Below are 25475 nucleotides of genomic sequence, written 5' to 3' on the forward strand. Positions count from 1 at the left end.
CTCGCAGTATAAACCGTGTCATAACAATCTTTATTTCTGAACCTCATAATTCGTGTCTCATTTTACGGAATGATTAGTCAGTGATAGACCAAACTATTACACTAATTGAAGTATTAAGTATTCATAGACATAAAGTCACAAAATAATTATAATTTAAACATACGCATCTCATCTATACCAAATTTAATTTAATAGTAATTTGATTTCACGAAACTACCTAACGACTCTATATTATCTCCACTTGAATAATTTATATTAAAGTTGGTGTTTTGGTCCGAACAAAGATAATCCGGCACTCAGTAAATTTACTAAGACGAATTTTCGGTAACCTGCGTAATTGAGCCTTCCCGCAAAATCCCAAATACAATAAAATAACTCGTGAATATTTGATACTTAATTATATTTAGGCAAATAGACGGAAACAATGAGGTCTCTCCGGAAAATTAGATATGTAAAGATATAAAGTCAGGATGTAAGATATTGTGAAATGAAAGCACGTATTTTCTGGAGTTTTCCGGGCGCTCGGGACGTTATGTGTTAGGAAAGTGCAATGTGATTTGTGTGCGACATGTTGAAGTACGAACACGTGTCTTATCGTAGCTATATTTCGTGGCGTCGAGCTCGGCGACGGCGAGGGGCGGCTCCGTGACGATGCATGTGGCAGTGCGACGGGCCACGCATGGCCGCGGCGCACCGGCGCGCGCGCGCTCGACTAGAAACAGCCTGATTGCGAGCTCGGCGCCCTCGCCACTCGACCGCAGACTGAAACCCGAAACCGCACCCACTCTATACCTAGTCACCATACGTCATTTGTACACAAACTCATATTCGTATTAGGTAGTTTGTTACCGAAAATTTACATTATCACGATAATTTATATGATCATGATCGATAAATCAAAACTTTTTCACGACCGAATAGGCATTGGAACAAACTGTAATTCATATTCCACCGATAGTCATACAATATTCATAGGACGCATGTCTTGAACTTTACAGTGGCTTGGGTTTACTCATGCAGAACTACATCGATTGCCCACTTTACGTGTCAGAAATAATAAGGCTACACATCGATACTTATGAATAACAAAAGACTATCACTAGAAATCTGGAATCGTTAGTACAATTGAAACAAGGCACTAACTTCTAGACTTATGATAAACAGACTGGAAATTTATTCGACAACATCAGCCAATTATAGCTCTAAATTTAAAGCGAAATAGAACCTTTACTGGTTGTACCAGCATTTATATACAAAATGTTAAAATGACAAGAGAATTTCCTTTTAACAGCAAACAGCAATAATTTCACAAAACATCTAATTCACCTTCACTGTCTGCGTCGTTTCGGTCCCTACTATAATGTAAAACAGTATACTATAATATTGTTTATGGAACCTTTCTTCGTTTCTTCTGAAGTAAATATTGTCGCAAAACTATTTTCACTTACCCTTTCTCAGTAAACACTTCTTGTTTTACAGATAAAATACGAAGTGTATGCGTATTTTGCAAGATGTGTTACAATTTGTATATTCCCCTAGTAAAATGTTATTGCAGGAAGTGTTTGGTACATTAACCAATACAGGTTGTTGTTTTATAATAAGTATTCTATCTAAGTAGTTTTTCACAAATATGACACAATAGCTTAGAGCAAGTATATCTTTATAGTTCTGATTATCTATATACTTATAATTAATCTGTAGAGAGGTCAATTCTGTACATTGAATATATTTAAAAAAAAACCAATGGGGGATGTTTAGTAACGGATACTGATACCGAATCTGCAATTTATAATATTATAATTTTCTTTTCTGTCTGTCTGTCTGTCTGTCTGTCTGTCTGTCTGTCTGTCTGTCTGTCCTCCGTCTGTATGTGTCGCTATCACGTAAAAACTACCGAATAGAATGCACTGAATTTTGGTATATGCATAGAATAAGTAGTGGAGCAATTTCTAGGATACTTTTTATAGCATAAAATTTCAAAGATTTTTAGAAAATTGAAAAAAATACGTAGAAATCGTTTGAACCTGCGTTTTCCTATAGAGACCATAGATGGCGTGCAATCCATTTCACAACATTCGCATAAAGTTAACGCTGCGTCTGCCGTATCGATACCTGTTGTTGGCACCAACCAATAGATGGCGTTATAGTTCGCAACAAAGCATGTTTTTTCTAATTAATTTATTTTGATGGCTTTATTGTAAAAAAAATACCTTTGAAACATGCTATACATTTATAGGATTTTCAAACATAAATGTTGTATGATATTTTACACAAAAATGTTGGTTTACGTGGGTCCGGTGCGGTCGGGATATCCTAGATGGCCAACAGAGTAATTTCGTTTGTTGTCGTTGTTCGCCGCAACTAACAGATGGCGTTGTTGTTCGAAACACATAACCAAATTAATTGGTTGCATTAAGGAAATAAATTGGATAGCTATGAAACAGACTATGTGGTAAGTTTTAAAAAATAAACAACGGATGATATATAAAAAAAATATTACGGGTTACGCGGTTTCGGACGTATCATCGCAAGTATACAATGACATTATTACGCGTGTGAAGAGCTCCGGCGCAGATCTATTAGTCCATTGAAATGTTACATGAGTTTTACATTTGTTAGAGGACGCAATTTTATTTTTGGAACATGTAGGGGGGGTCGATAGAAGCTTAACTTGAAGTTTGTGGGGTCGCCACTCTTGTCCCCCGGCCGCCATCTTGCAAAAGGGGGTGGAAACACTTTTTTCACTATATCTCGGAAACTATGCGTCTTACAATAGAATTGTAAAGCATAATTTGTAGCAAATTATTTTACCTACATATATGTTTTATAACTTTTTGCCCTAAATTAACAATTAAAAAAGTTATAAGCAAAAAGGTGATTATTTTTTTATAAAATTTTTCTTTCCGAACCCGGTCTACTTTGAACCGCTGTAACTGAATTTCTAATTAATGAAATTTAAAAAAGCTACTGGGAAAAATTTTCCTTCAAAAAATACTCTACAAGTTTGGTCTTTGGTATTTTTTTGTATATAAATAAATCAACTTAGTCTTTTTTCCAAACTACGTTGGAGTCGGCTTCTAGTCTAACCAGATGCAGCTGAATACCAGTGTTTTACATGGAGCGACTGCCTATCTGACCTCCACAACCCAGTTACCTGGTATATAATACGATACCCTTCGGTAAGACTGGTTGTCAGACTTTCAAGCTTCTGACTACTGTTAACAACTGTCAAAGATCTTCGAAAATGACAGCCAGGATCCACAATTTAACGTGCTTTCCGAAACACAGAGCAACTCGATATGTGTACATTGGTCACCCATCTACAAAACCACCTCGGCAAGCGTGACTTAACCTCAGAGGTCGATCCGCGCGGCTGTCGCCAAAAAAAGTTATAGAGCGAAGAAGAAAATGTTTGTAAAAAAAATTTCACTTTTTTGCTTATAACTTCTTTGATTGTCAATTTAGGGCAAAAAGTTATTAAACATATTTGTCGGCAAAATAATTTACTACAAATTATGCTGTTACAATTTTATTGTAAGACGCATAGTTTTCGAGATATAGCGAAAAAAGTGTTTCCACCCCCTTTTCCAAGATGGCGGCCGGGGGACAAGTGTGGCGACCCCACAAACTTCAAGTTAAGCTTCTATTGACCCACCCTACACGTTCCATAAATAAAATTGCGTCCTCTAAGAAATGCAATATTCGGCCCTCAAATTGTAACATTTCAATGGACTATATAGACTTTTGACTTTTGACTGCCTCTGTGGCGCAGTGGTTTAGGTCGCCACGCCGATACCACTGCAACGGGAGGTCGTGGGTTCGATTCCCACACGGGACAATTATTTGTGCGATCCACAAATAATTGTTTCGGGTCTGGTTGTGCTTTGTGTCCGTTGTTTGTAGGTTTGTAAAAGTCCCCGCGACACAAGAGCAATACTTAGTGCAGGAGTAGTCTTAAAAAAAAAATTGGTCTGTCTGTACCTATAATAATATTCTGAATCCAGACGGGTAAGCAATGGTCAGTCTATAATAAGGTATTATATTTTATACTGTAAACTGGTACGGATACAGACGAGAGCGGAAAAGAAGGTAACCACAGGAAATCAGGCCTGCCTGAGCCTGTGCCACATTGTGTGCCCTTCGGGTCCCTTTCGTAAATAACCATTAGATGACAAAAGAGTTGTTAGCATATTTATGTGTAGGTGTATCGAGTGCTTCGCAATTCGCGTGCTCAAACGAATAAGCAACAGTACGAAATTCACGCGAGCGGAGCTGCACGGGTCAGCTAGTACTTTATAAAACAATAGATTGTCCTACCCGCTCCGAAATGTATAGCAAAATTTGATTACACTAATAACGCGAGGGAGTGAGAAACAGTAATGATGTTGGCGACTCGAGTTAATTGGAATAGTATGGTGTAAAGGAAAGTTTGTATATTATAATGGAAAATATAAATGAAAGCACCGAACCGATATCGCAAAGAAAATTGCTACCAATTTTGTTTGATCTTTTAGTAACGGGTAATTGGGTAATTAGCTACTTCTTGCTAATTACTCATGACTATGCATATAACTTTGCCTTTACCTACACATGGGGCCGATCGATCAGCGGCTCGGAGCGAGAATAGGCAGCATTCCATTCCCTTGATTATAATCTCGAGCCAACTTTTACGAAGATAGTAAATTGAAATATTTTCAGTCGTATTGAACCTAATAGTAAATATTTAAAAGGCAAATGGAAATTGTGGTTAAATCACAGTACGTGTCTAGTGGTTGTTAGTAGCTTTTAACATGAGGTAATTTAGCGTTTATGTGCTGAAGTCGTTTGCATATTAGCACTGTACGCTGTACACGGATAATTCCTACAGCATGTTATTGTTGCGTGTACATTTTGTAGCTCAAAGCTTACATGTGCGCTATTTAATTATAATAAACTCGGAATGTTGTTATGAAGTCTTGTATTATATCGATATAAAATAAGTTATTTAATTTAGTTATTCAACTAATAAACAATGGATTACTGAGTCTCAAGTAAAATTTTCATAAAAGAACTTTAGCAGTTGGAGACTAGCTTTCGAAAGTTAGCACTGATTGTATTTACTTTTAATTATTACAATTTGAGTTCGCCGATACGAAAATGTCATTGACTCTTCTATGAATACTAAATAATTTTGATCACAAAACAACTAAATTGATTAACTGTCAGAAGCAAACAAGTTTTATTAAAAGAATTCAGCTCAGTGCCAACGTCTGATGTATTTAAATTGAGTTGGCGGCAATTATAATAAAATCGACCATACATTACACAGTGCCTATACAAACATGGAGTGGTGGCGACGTAGCGCTACATATACATATAGAAACGAGAGGACTCGACTCTTCCACTTTACCCCTTTCAACAATGAATCTGAGGTGTTTTCGGTCACGCAGACCCGTATATTTCATGCGTCACAAAAATAAAACATAAATCAAAGAGCGTCGCTCGGCGCGACATTTTTATGCACGTTTCGCTGTCATTCTGTCTTAATTCAATGAAAAAACGGCCATTATGGAAAAGTTTCGTAATAATTAACATCATCGCGTCGTCGAGAACGTGATTTTTATGTAGGTCGCCCTTCGAGTCATCTATTGATTCCCTTAACGTCCGGTGTACCGATTCAAAATCAATAATCATAAATAGATACAGATAGAAAATGCTTTGCCGGCAAAATGTAAAGATGAAAAAAGGTTGATTTCTGTGTGCTCGGTTCAATTTGTGTTATCATTTGTTTAGGTTGCGGTCTCGGCTTTGGATGGACCATTTAGTGGCTTCTTGTGGGAGTAACTTAGGGACTATGGGGCTGAACTACATTGAACCGACACCGACATACGACAGCGACGGATTATTCGCGTAAACCGTTTTTTAGGAGAACGACGATGTAACGCTATGTTGTCTTGTACATATTTTCATGACACATATTCTTACAATGTACAACGTATTTTTTCTATTCTGAACACGCTCTGGTCGAATAGCGAACTCTATCATGTATCAAAATAAATTGCTTGCACAGCATCTAATGGGGATTGTTATGGGGATAAGATTGGCAATTGGAAATCCCATCTGAAATACATGGTATCAAGATCGACTCACGAGGGAGAAGGGCGTATAGGACGCTATAGGTATAACTATACTTACACATTATTTAAATCATGATGTCCACAAACCTAATACTACAACATTAATTTATATTAATTGCTTTATATTTAATGGGCTTAAAAAACGCCGCCCTCCGAAATGATATTTAACAATTCCATAATACCATTACAAAGTTTCTTCGGGCATTTTGCATTCGTAAGCCCTGTTTAACAAATGTACAAGTTTAAAATTTGACTTAACATATTAAAGAAGATCGACCCTAGTTAGAAAATTTAAATTGGATTAAAGTGGTCACCCTTGTCACCATTGCGCTGCGTGTGGGTTCGAACCCAGAACAAATATTTGCGTGATGAACCCAGGTATCTGCTGAGTCTGGATGTAGCTTTATCTATATATATGTATTTAGAAGAGCATTTTTTTCCAACTTTTACTGTACCACTGCAAGGGTCTACCTCCTAACGAGGGAGGGGTTAGGCCTTGAGTCCACTAAACTGGCTAAGCGCGGGTTGGGAACTTTGCATGATCACAAGAAATGTGGATATAATAGAAGTACCTACATACCAAGTTATTTTTTCAGATGATCGAGTGTGACTGTCCAAAAATACAATTTATAAAAATTCAAAAAAGTGTTAGATTTATTATTTGTTATGGCTTTTAAAAATGCGTTGTGTCTTTGATGTTATACGTTACACGTGTAATGTATTCGGCGACATTTTTCACATATTTTTATTCATTTATTCAGAGTCGCAGCTAAAATTCACTGTTTTTACTCAGCGTGTCGCGCTAAGCACCGTTAAGTAATGATTTATCATCCATCACCCGAAATTTAAAGTTATTACGCGCACCTGCTTTATAGTTAAAACGTCATATTTCTCAATTTTATGAGTGCTATATTTAATACTATGAATCAGTCTAAACGTAAATATCTGATGGTGATAATAATAGAAGTTAAATACTATTTATTTTAGTTTCGAAATCTTTTACTATGTCTAAAAATGAGCCAAAACTACAGCAACAAAGTATTTATCTAGGTATAAAAACGAATTATTTTTCGTATAGGTATTTACATAATATGTTACGAATAAAACACATGAGCATAAAGTTCCGTAATTGATGTGTACAAGCTACAACGTTTTATCCTGGTGACACAATCAATATCTACTATTGGCAGGCGAATTGGAAACGGCATCGAATAGTCGGCGGACACGTTCAGATTATCATGCCAATCTCTTAATATAGTTTTTTATACCTTTAGAAAATCGTGTCTATTCTTAGCCGATATCAAAGGGCAATTCTAACACCTCTTCATAAGCTCTGAGTCCAATTCAAACAGCCGCATGTTTTCTTATTACCTTATCTCCGATCACGTGGGGAGCAAATATAAGTTTTCTTTCGTATCGTGGCATTTGATCAATCACAGCTACATCTAAGCTACTTATCAAACAGTTGAGGCGCGATGGATACGCAAGGATTTATCATAAAGGTATTTTAGTCGATTTATTTTTTCTCTATTGTTTTCCTGGTCCCGACAAGCTAAAAGGGACTTGCGAGGGGATTATACCGATGTCCGATTATGTATCAGATTCTATACCCACGGTTCCTTATTTTAATTTAATACGGATTTGTGTTGTAAATGCCACTCCGAAAAACCTATTACCATGAAATGTGTACAGTGAGATGTGTTCTCAGAAAACGTATTTTATATTATGTAGGTTAGCTGCATCTAAAAAAAAATGTCGGTATAAGTAGTATGTAATGTCAACTTCAAAGTCATTCACACCATTTCTCCAACATTAATTATTATAACAATAGTTTTTATTAAAGGGCTTTAGATTAAACTTAATCCTTATATTCATAAAGCAAGCCAAGTATCCGTGAAATGCAGCCACGAGAGACGTCTGTACTAATATGTCTCGTCTTCGCGAAATGCAACTCGACAAGCGGTAATTAGTAACGGGCGACTGTCTCCTCTAATTATACGTTTCATAAATCATACACCTACAATATGTATGAAATGTCGGGCAATTGTCAAAATAGCAAAGCTGTTTCAACTCAACATTTATCAGAATATTCATTAAAACTAAATTAGGAGTCACAATGTTGGCCACCACGATTGTCAAGTGACTAATAGCAGTACGCACAGCTGTTACGCCTACAATGACAGGTGGTTAAGTTAAACGTTTCGTAAGTTTAAATCGATGGCCTAAGTTATTATTGCTTTAAATAATTGTAGCAGTTTGTGATTGTTCGTTATAAATCAGACTTATGTATAATAGAATACGGGAATTTACGCGAACATGCATTTTACCTTAAAATGCCTAACGTTTCGGCGCAGGTTGCACTCGCAACGCACGGGACCATAAAATGCGTGTTCGCGTTAATTCCCGTATTCTATTATACATTAAACATGCAACGCGAGAGTTTAAAAGTTATGATAAACCAGACTGTTTAAACATTGACGATTGAAACTATGTAAGGCTATGTTTTCACGATCAGTGTACATTAGGACTAATTTTAACATTTAGACAGGTTATTTATACTATAAATCGCTTTCCAAACGATTGTTATTTTTTTGTTAAGTAATTTTTTTTGCTACTACTTTTATTTAGCTCTATGAGATTGCTTTCAGCCACCCAATAGCTATTAATAATAATGTATTTATTGAAATGATTCATATTTATCTGGCATTGAAATTTTCAAGGGCTGCTTTACTAAATAAACATTGAGTCCGGGATAAATAAACATTGCCTTGCCTACATTGCTAAATAAAGCCAAAGTACTAATTGTGTAACCTTGCGAATCGCCATTTTTAAATAAATATGAAACACGCAATTACATGATATGAAAATTTATAGTATGTAATACGATATATGGCACGCAAAGTAACATTTATTCATCTGGACCGGAGAGTTGTGTAGACTTGATTATATCATAATGAAGTAGCAAGTGAGTACGCAGTTATGAAGCCCGTATCAATTACGATATCGGTATAAGAACTCTTGTCTCTGTTTAATGTAGAATGCTCTATTTTTGTATCGGACAGATGTTTGATTACTAAGTACTAAGTAGTATGATTTATGCCGATATTTAGACTAAACATTAAGTATTCATGCGAAATTTAGTGTCAAGAATCTTGGTTTGAGGACAAAATTAAAAGTATACGAAGAATAGCAAAAGTTCGAGATGCATAAAATGGAAAGATTTCATTTGAAAACATGTGCCAAGTTTGGAGCGGGCTCGAAAAAAAATCGATTTCATCCATCCATGCATCTAATTTAAACTTTGGGAGCCGTGTCCAAGTAGTCACGCCGTATATACAGACGAACAAAGTTCTCGTGATAAAGTTTTGAAAAGGCTATTAGGTCTAGCGTAGAAGATATCCACAAGTTTTACGTCCGCGAATGCCCGCTGAACAAACTCACAACTTTTGATAATAAAAAATAGATTTGTTTCATCTTTAGTAAACATACAAGATAGATGCTTATGTAATGCGTAGCTATATTATACACTAGTGATGTGATAATGATTGATTTTTATACGTACTACGCAGATAAAATACACAGAGAGATAATAAAATAGTTGTGAAAGCTGCACCCACAGTTGTTTTTATGATCTTGGGAGAGCTACTCATAGCTACTGGCAGGATTCCCCTTAAAACAACAGGTTTTATGAGGTTATATACTTTTCAGTGTGCGACTATTTGACTATTTTATGAAAACATGGAATGAGTATTTTCTCTACTATACTTTATTGAAATAACACTTTAGTACGCTTTATGTATAGCCTCAATTAATATATCTTTGAAGAACTACAGATAGAGGTGGTACATTACTTCGTGCTCGAACCGATATGACATGCAAGTAAACCCACCATTATTAATGATTTGTATATAAACATTTTACCACAATGATAATAGCATGTCTAATTCTGTAATGGCTCGTAACTACAAGTGTTTTTATGAATACTGTTAGCACTACCGACTAATAATAGGCAAAGTTAAAAACACAACTAGGAATTCATAACAAATTGTATTTGAACACTTGTGAAAATATAGTAATGGTAACAATAGCAGGCGGTGGAGGCAGTTGCTCATTGTTCAGACGTTGTTCGTTTACACTTAGGTATTCTCAGCCCGTTGTCCCTTAACGTTCAATCACGATAAGACGTGAAACATCAACGGAATAGTAAAAATATTGGAAGTCCGACAGCAACCTCAGATTTGTTACGATCAAAAGAACGAACGACCAAATTGATCCCGTCATTGATATGGGTTAAGATACGCACTCATAGACCGTTAAAATTGAAATCTCTCCAAAATGTCGTATAAAATAAGATAATGGTACTCACTTTATATCTATGGCGATAGCGGTATAAACTTTGTTATGGTAGATGAAAAATAAAAAAGGTCAGTGTGACTTTTAGACATGTTTTACTAAAAATATTTGTAGAGTGTGCACAAAGTCCTCGATATGATTGATAAAATAAATGAATAAATGATTGTGCAATGTTATTATAAATCGTTAATTAATTTGTTCAGTGAGTAGGTTACTGAAATCAATAGTGATAACGAGTTATCAATTAAACGATACAGGCTCATACAATGAAAAAGCCGCTTTCATTTAACTTTTATATTGGCTGACATTTTATACAAACATTCAGGTTAATTATTCATATTAATTTCGTTATAGTACCGGGCCAAAAACTCATTTATTATATTTAATGAATCACGCGAGTCGTAAGTAAAAGGACGCGTCATTTTCTGTTTATGTCTTCAATCAATTTCAATTCGTGTTTATTTTACACAATTTGATGACAGATCAATACCTACCGAGAACCGTTACAGCATAATGGAAAAATGATCTTTATGATCTCAACGACGAAGTAGGTATACAGGCTTAAAACATTTGATAGAGTAAAAGTGCCAGTGGAATCAGAAATAGGTGATGAGCGAATTATACGGTGATATCGAGAATGGTTCAAGCTCCCTTTACGGTAACAACGTTTTATTGAGAGTCGATAAGTACGAAATTTTATGCGGAACCTTCTCGTGGACTTGTAAATATTTTGTCAGCGAAGCTTAAAATGCCATTACATTATAAACGCAACATTAAACAATGACATCTTTGTGCGGTATTCTTACCGATCGATATAATACATTGTATTATTTTAAAGCTTTACTTTTACTGTATGTGTAAATTGCTTAATCATAATAATATGTTCACTAAATTAATTAATTTAACATAACAAATGTGTGGAAAGAATGCGAAAACACGCGTTAATGACTCATTCTGTGTTATGTATCAAATGATACACATGCTCAACAAGAACAGATGGCAATGGCAAACTTTTATACATAACAAATTATTATACAAATGATTCTGTCAGCTAGACGTAACTATTTCAATTTTATTATTTATTGTCGGTGAAAGAAACACATCATACACACGATTTAGAAACCATAAATATGTTTTCAGTTCATCGTCATGCCATAAAATGTTATCGCCAGAAACGCTCGTATATCGAAACGTAGTCTATATGAGGTGTAATTGAGAACATAATGAATCGTGAAGGGAACATAGACTGATAATATTGATGAAACACAAACGAAACTGTTCAGTATTAAAGGATTTATGGATGCACTGATGGAGTAAATGCGAGTTTGTAAATTGTGTCAGTGGCTTAGCCGCCGGCCGCAAATCCCCGAATAAACCGCACGCTAGAGCGTTCGTAGACTTACATTGTAGTGCACTGCGAGTGGCCCGGGAGGCCGGGACTGCCAAATAATTGTACTGGGACTCGTCTTCTGTAACCACAAAGTAACTATCCGTTATAACATCCGACTAACATTCTAAAATGCAGCTCTTAAATTCTTGCACAAACACATTTTGTTATGTTAACTAAATAGCCCGACATTCAGAGGTTTTGTGTAATCTCATCACAGCATAACAAATAAATAGTTCCGTCATTAGATTTCTTTCACAAACACAAAGTTTCTTTCATATTTATGTACAAAAAATAAATGCTTGCTTGAGAAGTGTCCGACTGACTCATTCTGCAAAGAATTAAACTTTATCAAGGCGATATCATTTTTCTTTTGAAGTATCTCACCTAAATCGTAAATGCGTTTTTATCATGCTGCCATCAATAAAGTCATAAATAAAAGATTCAAGTCATACAATATTTATCTTTACATATACCTGAATAAAGTGGAAATGTGGGGTATGATTTAAAATAACCGTGTTATTCTACTTTTTCTGTTCAGCAAGACTTGTAAGGATACTTCACTCACTTATATGGAAGTTACCATTATGAATCTGATTTTGAGAAAACTTTTAATGAAAGTGAACTCGTGATGAACTCTTTTCCGTTATATTTTTTTAAAGAATAAGATTATTGAGGAAGTCCCGTATTATAGGTTATTATTATTATCGCGTTAACGCGAATGATTAGGAAACGCAAAAGATAACTTACTATTGTATACGTTATTGTTCTCAAAGTATTATGAGCGTTAAAATCTTCAAATTAAGGGTATTTTTAGAATACAGATAAACTCATTCTGCTTTACATTTCCCATAAATTTATTTAGTTTGATCATTTCACGTACGCGCATTATGTACATATATAGGTAATTTTTTTCCATTTGTATTCTAATTAGAATCCAAGAAACAACAGCCAAATTGCTTCCATTAAGCTTTTACGTTTTCGTTTTTAGATATTAATGTTTGATTGGGAAATGTCATATTTCCGTCACGTCACAGTCAACAATTAGCCTTAATATCACGCGAAGAAAAAACATTAATGGCCATTGATATATGTATAAAACGATTAAATCAGACCATGTGTTACCTTTCCTCGGTACCCATTATAATCTCAATGCGGTTACAAAATAATAGCTTTGTTGAATGGTCCTCTTAATTGGCATTGTAATACCATCCTTTATCTTATGTAAAGCATATTCATAGTCCAATTTAATAACCGTCCAAGTCGGTAGCAACTAAATATTAAACGGCAAACGGTAACAATTGGATGAAATAGCCACTTTATAGGATAATAGTATTGTTATCTATTTCGGCCGCAATAGTCGAAACTAACCGACGCTGCTCAAACTTAATTAATCTTCTTCGGTACTCTTATTCTATACAAAATTCATGACGAGATATTACATGAATTATTGATAGTTGGACCTCTTCCCACTGGGGTATAGAAAGTAGGGTTGCTAATGGAACTTGTAATAATATATTGCCATAATGATACCATTTCACCTTAGAAGACACGTCTGATTTAAACAGGAACTCTCTATATATTTTTAGGAAAATTCCGTATTTTAATTATCCCCGTATCTACCGAGTGGTATTTTGATTGATTAGAAATATATAGGCAGGAAAAGTCTTAACTTAATTTGAAAGCCATGGGACTACTGGAACGACACGGTACCAGTTGAAACAAAACCGTGGGACTACACGATAGTACTAATGGGATACAAAGGGTAGAAAGTAGCCTAGCCCGATATTCAGTCTCTGAGTTCGCAATTAATTTCTTAAGACTATATCTTAAAGCTATCGTTCGAAAACCCCAAAACAGTATGTAAAAGCAGTCAAATGTACTATTTTAAACTGGCAATAGATAGTGAGATAGGAGCCCGACAAGAACAGACCGCAGAGTTATCAAACTTCCACATCAGTGGGCAACGCTCGCCGTCCGCTTACTCCTAAATTAACTGACTCAATTTAAATTTAGATATTCAATGAATACTATATACAGGTGGTATGCATTTCTACTCATACAGACGAACTAAATTGTAAATTTAAAAATGTGAATAAGGACTTTTGTGGCGCGATTTTATACAACGCGACGTATAGCCAAGGGGACACGAAAGTTTAAAACTATTGCATTGTATTTAAAATTACCAAAAGTGTAGTTTTTAAGACATGTTTGGAATAATAATATCATCTAATTAAATCTAAAAATTGTCGATACTAACAGGAAATTGCCTCTTGAAATATTCACGAAAATAACGTAATATACATGCGCAATTTTTTTGTTTTATCCTCAATCGTAGACGATTTTAATTTAATTTCGGCACATTACATCCTGTTATTTCAGTTCTCATCGTTTAGCAGACTACTGTAATCGCAAAATATCATGTTACTAACGCAAAACGATTGTAATGACATTCCATTTATCAAAATTATCGGTGGAACAGACTGCTATTGCGATAATATATAATTATATTCTAAACAAAAAGCCAGCTGTTGAATATTTCACACTCGTTTACGAATAGTTGTTAGTATGACTGTTTTTCATTATTAGCTACAGACAGACTTTTTGACTGTGGTCCGGCAACATTGAAACTTTGTTTGACAACGATTATTTACGAGTATTGTGTTGCTGTATGCTGGCAGGTGACAAATAACAAACCTGTCAATACTAATTTGAAATAATCTATCATATAGTAACAGATATTGTACCTACAAATATCATTCATGTGTGTTATGCGGTTCGGAATAGAACTTCCGCGTAGATCACGTATCTTTTTGGAATGTCCTATACATAGATTTGCTTATGATTGATTTGTCTACAATTCGTTTTTTTATTTTGAGAATAGGCGATAATTTTAACTCCCTGCTCCGATTTCTTCCGAATCTCACGACACTTAACACAAAATTTGACAGCTCGAAGCTGAGTAACTGACTTTTGACTAACAGAGCATTGTAAAAAATATTTTCTTGCCTGTATTTTCGCAACTAACATGCTAAAAACTCGTGTATCTGCTGTGATGTAGTAATAAATATTCAAACCAAGTTCTACGCGGGAGAGTTTGGAGATAAATATCTAAGAAGACGCATGTCAGTGATAATTCATTGTAAAGTGTTCTGTAGTAGTACGTGTGTAATTGCTTGCGGTGATGTCATGGGACAGGTCATCCCCTTCATCAATATGGCGAGAGGAACTAAGTCGAGACACTCTAGACAGCCTTGTTAACATGTACATTAATTTAAAATGTAATCTTAGAGCTTTCTACCGGCTGAAGATTCTTTTTCATATATATTTGGTCGGGGAAAAACTCTTTTCGCATTAAAGTATGTATGAACTTGTAATAGAATCTCTTTGGCTTCAAGAATCACAAATGAATACACGGTTTATTAGGTTTCTTTCAGTGAGCTCGTAAGGTACCCAAATATCGATCTTTTCAGTGTAGAGAAAAGATTTTACAAGTTCAAACATACTATAACGCGAAAAGACTTTTTCCCCGACCTAATATGTAAAGTTGCAGTTTAAAATGTAACCATGAAAATATTCACAAAAATAAAATTCCACCCAAGTGACGCAATGGGACAAGTTAGTGAAGCTCATAATGATAAAGTCGATGAAAAAACTAATAACGATAACAGCTGAATAAATACGGCGTAGATCGATTGATTTGCGGTTAAACGCAGAGTCTCCTTCGTGACTCGGAAAATATTAGACTACAATGTAGCAGTTGAGAACGTTTTTCCTTCACTATAATTTACAGCAGTCACAGCGAATATCCGATAAAAACACCCGCTGGTTCCTGAATCGCACTAAATTCTGCTAGGAGTCATTAACTTTTAGATAAAGCTCTAACGACAAAGAAAAACAACGCAGAGAAGGAGCGGTTTTCCAAACGTTTGTTAAATCCTTTGTGAGTTTTAAACGCTTTAGCATATTTGCTTTTTGTAATAACTTAGAAGTGCAGTCTGTAAAGGTTATTATGTCTAGATAATGGTGCAAGTAGTGGGTGTCTGTTCTTTAGAACGTGTTCATCCATCTATAATTTGACCTTTCCGATGCTCATGGTGATATTTTGCAACGAACCACTGATTCGTGAAACGACACTCAAAAATGCATCCATTTAAAAATATCAGGCAATTTTAGTTTAAATGTTAAACGCTTGCGAATGTTCTACTTTATTAGATACAAAAATATTACATCGGATGTTCAAATCGTTTATTGCTTTTATCTAGTTTTGGTGCAAAACACTATGAAATATAAATAGAGTATTTTGTTATGCAATATTTGCAGAGATAAAACAGATAGGCTAGCCGTGTTATGAACAGATAATTGTATGCCATCAAAAACATTCTGTAAAAACCTCAAGTCTCGCCGTAAAAAGTTGTGAGATCTATATAATACCAAGTCGATTAATCTATTTATTTAGTCTCTACTTAAAGGACCTTCTGTCTTAAGTTATTACGTATGTTATTATCATGCCAATTTAAAAAAAATACCTTTAAAACAAATAGACCGACCTGGCCATCGCATGATTTGATTATTAGTATGTATCACACTACACAGCACGACAAGAAATTAATGCTCCTGAAATGTTAATAATGGCGAATTTGTGTTTTCTTGCGATGACCAAGTCGATCTATTTGCTTTAAAGGTATTTTTTTTAAATTGGCATGATAATAACATACGTAATAACTTAAGACAGAAGGTCCTTTAAGTAGAGACTAAATAAATAGATCAATCGACTTGGTATTATATAGATCTCACAACTTTTTACGGCGAGACTTGAGGTTTTTACAGAATGTTTTTGATGGCATCTCACTTCTTTTTGTAGAGCGAACATAAGTCCAATTTGTATGGAAAGACGTTTTTTTTTCATAATTCAACATATTTTATTATGGGAATGTTGTTCAGTTTCATGGGCTAAACACCCTTACCCACCATTTACCACCTCCCGTTATGCCTCTTATAGTAGGTACCTATTTTCACCTATTTATTTTATTTTCTACAGTAATAATAATTCATTAACTGCAAATGTAACCTTGTAATCTTATACATTTATATGGGATTACAAAGTTATTGTTGCAGTTGGTGTATTTAGAAAACTGGACCGAAATTAGAAAATATTGAATTTTTCCCATGATTAAGACACTAAACCCTATTTGTATTCTAAATTTTAAGCTTCTAAGTCTGCTAGAAGTACCTTAGACTTTTGATGATCGGTGAGTCAGTGAGTCAGTGAATCAGTGAGTGACAAAATTCAAAATTTTAACAAGTTGTCATTCTTAAACTACTGGTTCAAATTGACTGAAATTTTAAATATACCGTGTTTATACAATGACTGATTAGTTGCTGAAAATCCAGGCTTCTTGTTTTATCCACAACGAAATTATAGGGGTGTCAAAAATAGCCCGAATTGCTTCGAGAAAAGGATGTTATACGGCCGTGCCGCTTTTTTTTTGCTCGACTTGCGGGGGCACTTCCGTGCCCCCAGATGCTTTTATTTTAGCTGTACGATTATCTTTGTCTTTTATTTAAACGATATCAGGGTCAGTGCTTTTGGTGCTTGCCCGATTGCAAAACATAAGTACTTAGTTCAAATTTTGCATTACTTATGTTTTCCAATGAAACACATACAGTGTTTTCATGTTCGTGAGATAAGTGTTCTGTAGTTAAATAGTGTAAATCTATGCGGTTTTTATTTCAACGGGGCTCTAAGGAAGATGTTTAAAGATTCCTCGTAGATTAAATTAATTATACATAGAATAAATTAGTGTAGAATTGCAGCGGTAAATGTTTATGTAGTTATTACGTAAAGCACTAGAGAGCGCGGGCAAACGGTTTTCGATGAATACCAATAGATTGGTGACGCGAAACTAACACGCTTACATACTAAACACTGCCAAGTTACGGACCATTAACTAGGTACCTACTATAAATCCACTCCCGCAAATTATTGCTTATTCTATTATACAAAATTCATACTAGTATTTTAGGTAAGATTACATTCACTGAAACATATGAAAATCACAAAGCGTCGGTACACAATTATGGAAATTTTCAGGACCGGAATAGCCCCTGTCCCTTAGTAAATCACTCAACAATACCTTACGAATTTTAAACGAACCGCCGTTTCTAGCAGCGGTATACTTATTTGAACATAACATAAGGATATTACTAAACTTGGGAGCGCGTAATTGCTTGTGATATGGTGTGAATTTCCAACTCTCCATGTGGCGACAATCAATTGCTTTTTTATTAAGAGCTCGCGGTTTAGGGAAAAGGTTGCTTTTATCCTCGTTACAGAGATTTTTTGAAAATGTATTCTCATTACAAATATTCTATTCTTATAAGTCGCACATTGTATGTACTTTTCAAGTTGGCAGAAAATGTAATTTGTCTTTTAAATGCTTGGTATTGTTGGTATTTATATTTCAAAATACACGAGTTCTATACGTAACATCTACCTACACATACGAATACCTACGATGAACTAAATCGTAGTAGGAAACATTCCATAGTACTACTACTATGCCTCTACAACTACTACTAGTAGTAGCAGCGTTTGTAAAAAAAACTACAACGAGGACGTTATATTGTATCCGGTAGTGGCGTTACGTTCTACGACTGGGTGCACGCTACGAGCACGGATTTTAATAAAGTTCCACAAATAATTCGATTGGGCTGACCGTGTGGCCTCGGATACAAATACAATACACACTACAATACGTAGGTGTCACATACCTCGATACTATTATCGTAATTGAGATTATTGAGCTTATTTATTGGAAACGAAACTTTGGGACAATTTGCGTGGGTAGGCTATTAAGAACTATTTTCCTATCTTTTCACCCACAATTAAAACAAAAGAGATGGATTATACTTTAGGTATTTTTAATTACTAAAAATAGTAACCTTCAAAATCAATTAAGGCAAAAAATACTTTAATTTCCAATCCATCAGTGTCCGTCTGTAGATTACGCAAGGGGTTTAAAATATTACGTTACAAAACTTCCACTTGTAGTTTCCTCATTGGAAAACTTTTTCTCGACTGTCTTTCCGAGTGGAAAGTTTAATTTTTTGGTGTCCTTCCGCAGTTCCGACACGATTTGATGAAACGGAGATACAGCGAACATAAATTAAATTGCTACCGCAAGATGCTCCGACGCCTCAAAGTTTTTCTTTCCTTCTTATTTTCCTGTTACCACGAAACATTGAGCATTGTACTATAGCATAAAATTAAATATCGCTTCTATAACAAACCCTAGAATTTTTCTATTCGGTAAAATAAGTTTCCCTAATATGTTTTGTTTAGAAAAGAGTTTGTTATTCAATTATTTGTATACTCAATTGCTGTTATATTACCATAATACGCACACTTTTATGAAGTTACTTATAGATCAATGTATCATAAATAATGTTAGCGTGGGGTTTTATGGGGAAATTAGATTATGTGGGACCTTCGCAAGAATTGTTGCCTTTAGGAAGACAACTGAGTTATAATACTCGTGAGGTATAAAACACAATGATTCGTACTGATCTAAGACGTAACGTTATGTGATATTATAAGGTTAAAACATGTCAGTGCAGTGTGAGACATAAGAGTCATAATGTCAAGATGTATTATCGTGCATCCTCTGCGCAGCTTGCCCATTGAATCTCCAACGTTAGCGTCTTTGTTGAATAGAAACGAGGCCGACTCTAACTGAAAAGCGTATAGAAGTAGAATTCAAAACTCATTTTACAATTTACATTACATTACTTTTGACTTTTCCTGAAAAAATATTAGTTTTGAGGCCGGGATTTGGAACGTTGCCCTTTAAGATTAAGTTTGAACTTTTCGATAGATTAAGAAGCAACTTCTCCTCCGATTTCACTTAACTAAATGTGGGCGTAACCCGCCTCTGCCTAACCCTTCAGGGACATATAGCCGTGACATTATGTAGTATCTTATGTAATTTAGCCCATATTATTTGGTTACATGTAATAATGGAGTAATTAATTAGTTAAGACACATGCTTCCTTCTTATATAAGACATACGTGTTGTATTACAACATTTATATACTGTCGTGTCACTTTCTAATCGACATTAAGATTCGATCAATTCAGTAAATACGAAGATCTTTGAATAGAACTTAAAACATTGATCAATTCTTTATGCAATATGCGCCGATAGTGACTTGATACTGTCTCAAGATATTCGACATCCCCTTTGGCAATCTATAGCGCAACTTTCTGCACTCGCATCAAGTGTTTGACATTTTAAAATACTTGACATACATTAGTTCTTCCAAAATACGCTAGGGGTGAATTTCCCATACAAGACTTTTCAATAGCCACTCGACAACTACTCGATAGTAATAGGAAGTCGCTGTTCTCCCGTAGCACATAGCACTAATTTGATTGCTGAGTGAACTATGACATAGTTAACGGCATAGACACGTCATTTTGGAAATAGAAGCAGTAGACATGTCACCGGTAACAAGATGATTGCATACCAATCGTTCCTAGAGAGTAACTTACTAATATTATGAAGTCGGAATTTTGTGAGCAAGAATGTAAGTATGTTTGGTTTTAATTTTTACGCTAACACTACTGTTCAAATTTTTAAAAAACTTAATTCACGGATAGTTTATAATTTGGATTAAAACAAAGAATATTCTTACTTCGACGTTTTTTTCCGGCGGACAAAGTAGTGAACAAAATCTTACGTAGATATAATTTTGCTCTGGTTGGAGACAAAAATTGTTACCGTGTGCAATCTATGCAAAACGTAAATTAATACACTTTATGGTTCTTTAATCATAAACAATGTGTACAAAAGGCAATACATTGCCTTGAATTAACTGTCGAGACCTTTACCTTGATAGTTCAACGGTCTCACCATTAAACCGAGATAATAGGAAAATTCCAAAACGATCTCAGATCTCATGATAACAATGTAACTCTGATTATGCAGTAATTAATACGACGAATGTAAACAAACGAATAAAATTATATCGACTCATATCTTTGTTATTGATATTACAAGCTAGTTTTATAACTTATACATAAATATTTGTTGGCATAATGGTAACATTTTATAGGAAGGCTTAGGGCCGAGTGCCCGATAGTCAGACAAGAAAATAATTGATTTGCCAAATTCTTTCCAGTGTGCTAATCAATAAGAAAAAGTGTAGTATTTTAAGAACTATTTTTAAAATTTACTTTATTCCTATTCTAATAATTATTATAATAATTCCTGTAAATTTAGGATAGTACTATTTATCAAAACTCTAACGAATATAAAATAAGCGATACGGCTATGGATTCAGTGATTCGGATTTTGCGATTTAGATTGTTTTAGTAATTTTGTAACAAGGCAATAGTGGTATAATTATATTTTATTATTTTCCCTCGAAGATACATTATTGTGCTGCTCTGCATTGTTGCAGACACATAAAATGCCTTGCTTAAAATTCCCACTAATTCAATCACTTTTTAAAAGAGCCTAATGGAAAAGACAAGGATGTAAAAGTTTATTGTTACGTTATTTTAGATGAATTGCAATATTCTTAACGTTTAAAAGTAACAGAATTGCTACGTACGATTGGTCAAACCGCCCGAAGGCCTTTGACTTGGGTTAAAGACTGCCTTCCTAATTAATAACAAACTGGACCGTCTTTCCATGCTCTTAATTGAGGAGCTACACATAGATTGAACGTATACCAACCGTTGAATAGAATTGAATCACTTGAATATGCTCGTAGTATAAGACATATTTGTAAGTGGTTCTACAACTAAGCATTTTTTTCCGGAGCATTGATGACTTTATATCATTTGTTTGACTGCCTCCATGGCCCAGTGGTTTTGGTCGCCACGTCGCTACTATTGCGTCGGGATGTCGTGGGTTCGATTACCACATGGAACAATTATTTATGCGTCCACGAATAATTTTTTCGGGTCTGGTTGTTCTTTGTATCCGTTGTTTCTATGTTTGTAAAAGTCCACGCGACTCGAGAGCAATTCTTAGAGCAGGAGTTTTCTTTTAAAAAGAAAACAAAAAAGCGGTTTCAAAGGTTTTTTATACAATAATCTTCTAAATTACGACGCGATCTAATGAGTTAAAGCAATGTTTCACACTATAGCTAAATAATAAATGTCATAAACCACGTGCAAATAACATGATTATCGCTGCGGTGGCCTTGTTATGACCGATGCAACGCATTCTGTTGGAAAATTATTTTCACACGCATAGTTGACAAACGCCAGATTATCTGTCATTATACATGGAAATTTCACAAATATTTTTGCGATAATTCATTCCAAATTTGTTGTACAATGCTGTTTTTTTATGTAGCATTAAAGATTTTTATTTAAGCCACTTGCAGTTATCGTCTAATCTGAACTACGCAATGGATTTTAATACATTTTTTGTTATTATTCGCAATCACCTTCTGTACGATTTGAAAGAGAATCAACCAAGTTTAATGGATTTTAAAATTTCCACGTCTTTTTTGCCATCAAATATTATTATTATATATAGTTTGTAGTATGAGAAAACTTAGGTAGGTACACCATAAAAATGTACCAAATGTTTTCGGTTATTGTATACCAAATATTACTTTCAAATATGGAAGATAAATAAACATAGTTTTTTTCATCTCGAGATTCAGTATATATTACCTTAAACGGTTATAAAATTTACTTCAAATAGAGGTAAAATTTTATTTTAATTTGTTCGATACATAATAAGATTGTGTGAAAGTTCATTCATGTCACAGTGCATAGGAGTGTGACCTTCTCGCTAGACCAAGCGTCGCAGACATAGAGCCTACTGAATAAGAAATGAGTTACAGTTCCGCTTCAACGTACGTTCAAACTTGCAGTTTTCTACACCTTATGTGATATTTAAAGATTGTGGGAGAAGTAGAAATAGTTTGCATTCGAGTAGACCTATACCGTTTTAAGCTGCTGTTATGTTTTTTTTTGCTTTGTTTTAGCTTTGCTTTAGCTGCTGTAACGTTTTTACGTATACAAAAGAACAGATCTTGGTAATAGAAAATAAAGATATACAAAAAAATACGCCTTTTTTCCATGGTGGTAGGCAGAGACCTTACAACTTACTCTTAAATAAGAAGTTTTAGTTTCTAGTGCTTAAGAGTATTTTTTTAAATTAATAAGACATATTAATAATTAATAAGTTGAAAATATTAAGTTGTTTTTCCGTGATATGCTTCATAAATGTATGTGATATACAATCATATCATAAAACGATGATTTTATTTTACAATAGAGACAGTAACGGATTTGTAATGAGCTCAATTGTCTGCACAGTAGCTCGTAAAATATTATAATAAATGCTTGGTTTTTTTAACATATTAGATTGTTTTGGCAATTTTACAAGCGGTAAAAGCGATGTGCACCTACATAATTCTATTTTGAGTAAATTATTATTTTTAATGAATATAGAAATATAAAAAATACTCTTTTTTACTTACTCAACAATATACCTAATGTTAATACATGCTTAGTTTTTTTACATATTAGATAGGTTTTTAACAGTTTTGGACGGAGTTAATGCCTAAGGGATTGTGTCTCGGCCTTTATTTGCTTAATGTAGAGATGGAATATAGTAGATGCATGATAGACGATTATATTAAGGGTAAGGTGTGATTCGAAAATAATAATATTTTTAAGCTGAATGACTTAGTTATATTATATTTTTCTGAAGTGGTTTTGTTTTATTTCTTACACTCACAAATTAATATTTAAAAGTATATTATATCGAATTAAAGCGCTCACATTCACGTAAATAAGAGTGTTACTAACAAAACAATTTGTTCGATTAACTTTTATTTACTTAGGTGTATTGAACACCTAAGTAAATATGTATCAAATCCCGAAAATAAGGCCTGTTGAAAAATGTGGTTATCTTTCTATAGATAATTAATATATGTGTATAATATTTTATAACTCTAAATAAAATCAGAATGATAACTCAGCTAACTTGAAAATAAGTTGCAAAGTTAAATAACATTTATTCTATGAATGAGAAAAAGTTTTGTAGAGGTTAAACTGTACCTTGGTGTATGAGACGGGTGGCTGTGAGGCCGAGGTCGTAGCCTAGTGTTACGAGGCTCGGTGCATCACCCAGTGGGCAAGTCTGGCGCGGTTACTACAGCAATACTACAGTCCGTGGGCGGCTGGCGGGCCGTTTACCCCGGCACTTATCTACTACACAGACAGACTCCAAAGTCACTAAAAATCACAAAAATAGTCGAGTCGAAATAAGGTAAGGTTCACACTGGTCGCGATATATTCGGCGGCGAATGCGTTGTAATTTGTTTACGGTTGCGTGAAGGGCGGGCGGCGTTCGGCGCGTGTTGCGAGTGGCGCGATCGCGGCGCGTCCACCGCGCTCGGCGCGCAACAGATAGTACCTAGAGCTACGGATACACGGCGCGGCCGGGTTGTTCGTCGGCGGCGCGCGCCACTCCCGCGCCTCGCCCCGCGCACGCCCCTCTGACGTCACACCAGAAACCTCCGAAAATCCTCGCGACCGCCGATTGCGCTGCAACTACTTGAGCTGCCCGACATCGCACCAACGCTACAACTCGACGGTAACGGTCCCGCTCCTTGCCCGGGCTCCGGACACCTTCGCAGCCTCATCCAAATGAAATTTTTGATTTTACCGTTTATTTCAAAAACTAATAACTACCTTGACTACTTTACAATAAAACTGTATAAATGTATAGAACATTCAAATTTCGAAGTACCATATTTCAGGATTAGAATTATCCCAGGTGCTAAGAAAATAAAAGCTAGTGTGATAGTTCTCCCTTAATTTTCTGCTACTCATTAGTATTGAAGCACCAACGTTGCGCATTGTAGTTTTATTGTAGAGCTGAATAGGTTTAGTTTTCGCTGAATCCATTCTTAGATTTTAACATTTATTAAATCTTACGCGCATAAGAAGAAAGCATAACGAAATATCGGTATTTGATAAGAGCAGTTGTTAATCACAGAAGAAAATGATATACAATTTTCCTCCTGAAAGCTATGTAAAATTCAATTATATAAAAGTCCATTGAAGAAATCTTTGTGTTTATTTTCTTTTTACATATTCCCCAGATCAATGAAATCACAACAATGCTGAGTAGAGTCACGAACAGTCATAACAAACTTAAGTATTATTAGAGTATTTTGACTTGCCCTTCAAAAGAATAGTGGTAAAGTAATATTAATGAAAGGCGTGAGAACTACCAGTAATTATTGGTCTCGATAATGAATGTTTACGTCTGCGTTTCGTCACGGTTCAAGACCACCTCTGATTTTAACGACTCGTCTGGTTCAGTTAATTCAGGTCTACGTCAAACACATAAAAATATATTTCTGAATGAAACCACAGTGAATAAAGGTTCGCGTGTCCCACCACGACTATTGCCTCCACTTTGAAACCTTAAAGTGTTTTAACAAAAATAAGTTTGAACGAATTTTCATAGATTATTCTACACTATAATATGAATTTATTTGTTCTGTTCGATAAATACATAAATAAAAATTAGACATTTAATATTGCTAGGAGCCAACAAATGACGTAGAGACAG

General features: G+C 34.9%; 1 protein-coding gene across 4 annotated transcripts in view; it reads right to left on the reverse strand.

Annotated features, from left to right (window-relative positions):
• LOC142972315 (5-hydroxytryptamine receptor) overlaps nt 1-24329 on the reverse strand; it is a 47952-nt gene extending 23623 nt beyond the window's left edge. For 2 of the 4 annotated variants that reach the window (XM_076113326.1, XM_076113324.1), the window contains exons 1-2: nt 23951-24329; nt 11873-11938 (exon numbers count right to left, since the gene is read on the reverse strand). The gene's annotated coding sequence lies outside the window, so the exon portion shown is untranslated. The remainder of the gene's footprint in view (nt 1-11872; nt 11939-23950) is intronic. The other 2 variants (XM_076113325.1, XM_076113323.1) reach the window with 1 other exon arrangement.
• Between the last annotated feature and the right edge of the window lie 1146 nt (nt 24330-25475).

This window comes from Anticarsia gemmatalis, chromosome 4 (assembly GCF_050436995.1).
Source record: "Anticarsia gemmatalis isolate Benzon Research Colony breed Stoneville strain chromosome 4, ilAntGemm2 primary, whole genome shotgun sequence".
NCBI classification, from domain to species: domain Eukaryota; kingdom Metazoa; phylum Arthropoda; class Insecta; order Lepidoptera; family Erebidae; genus Anticarsia; species Anticarsia gemmatalis.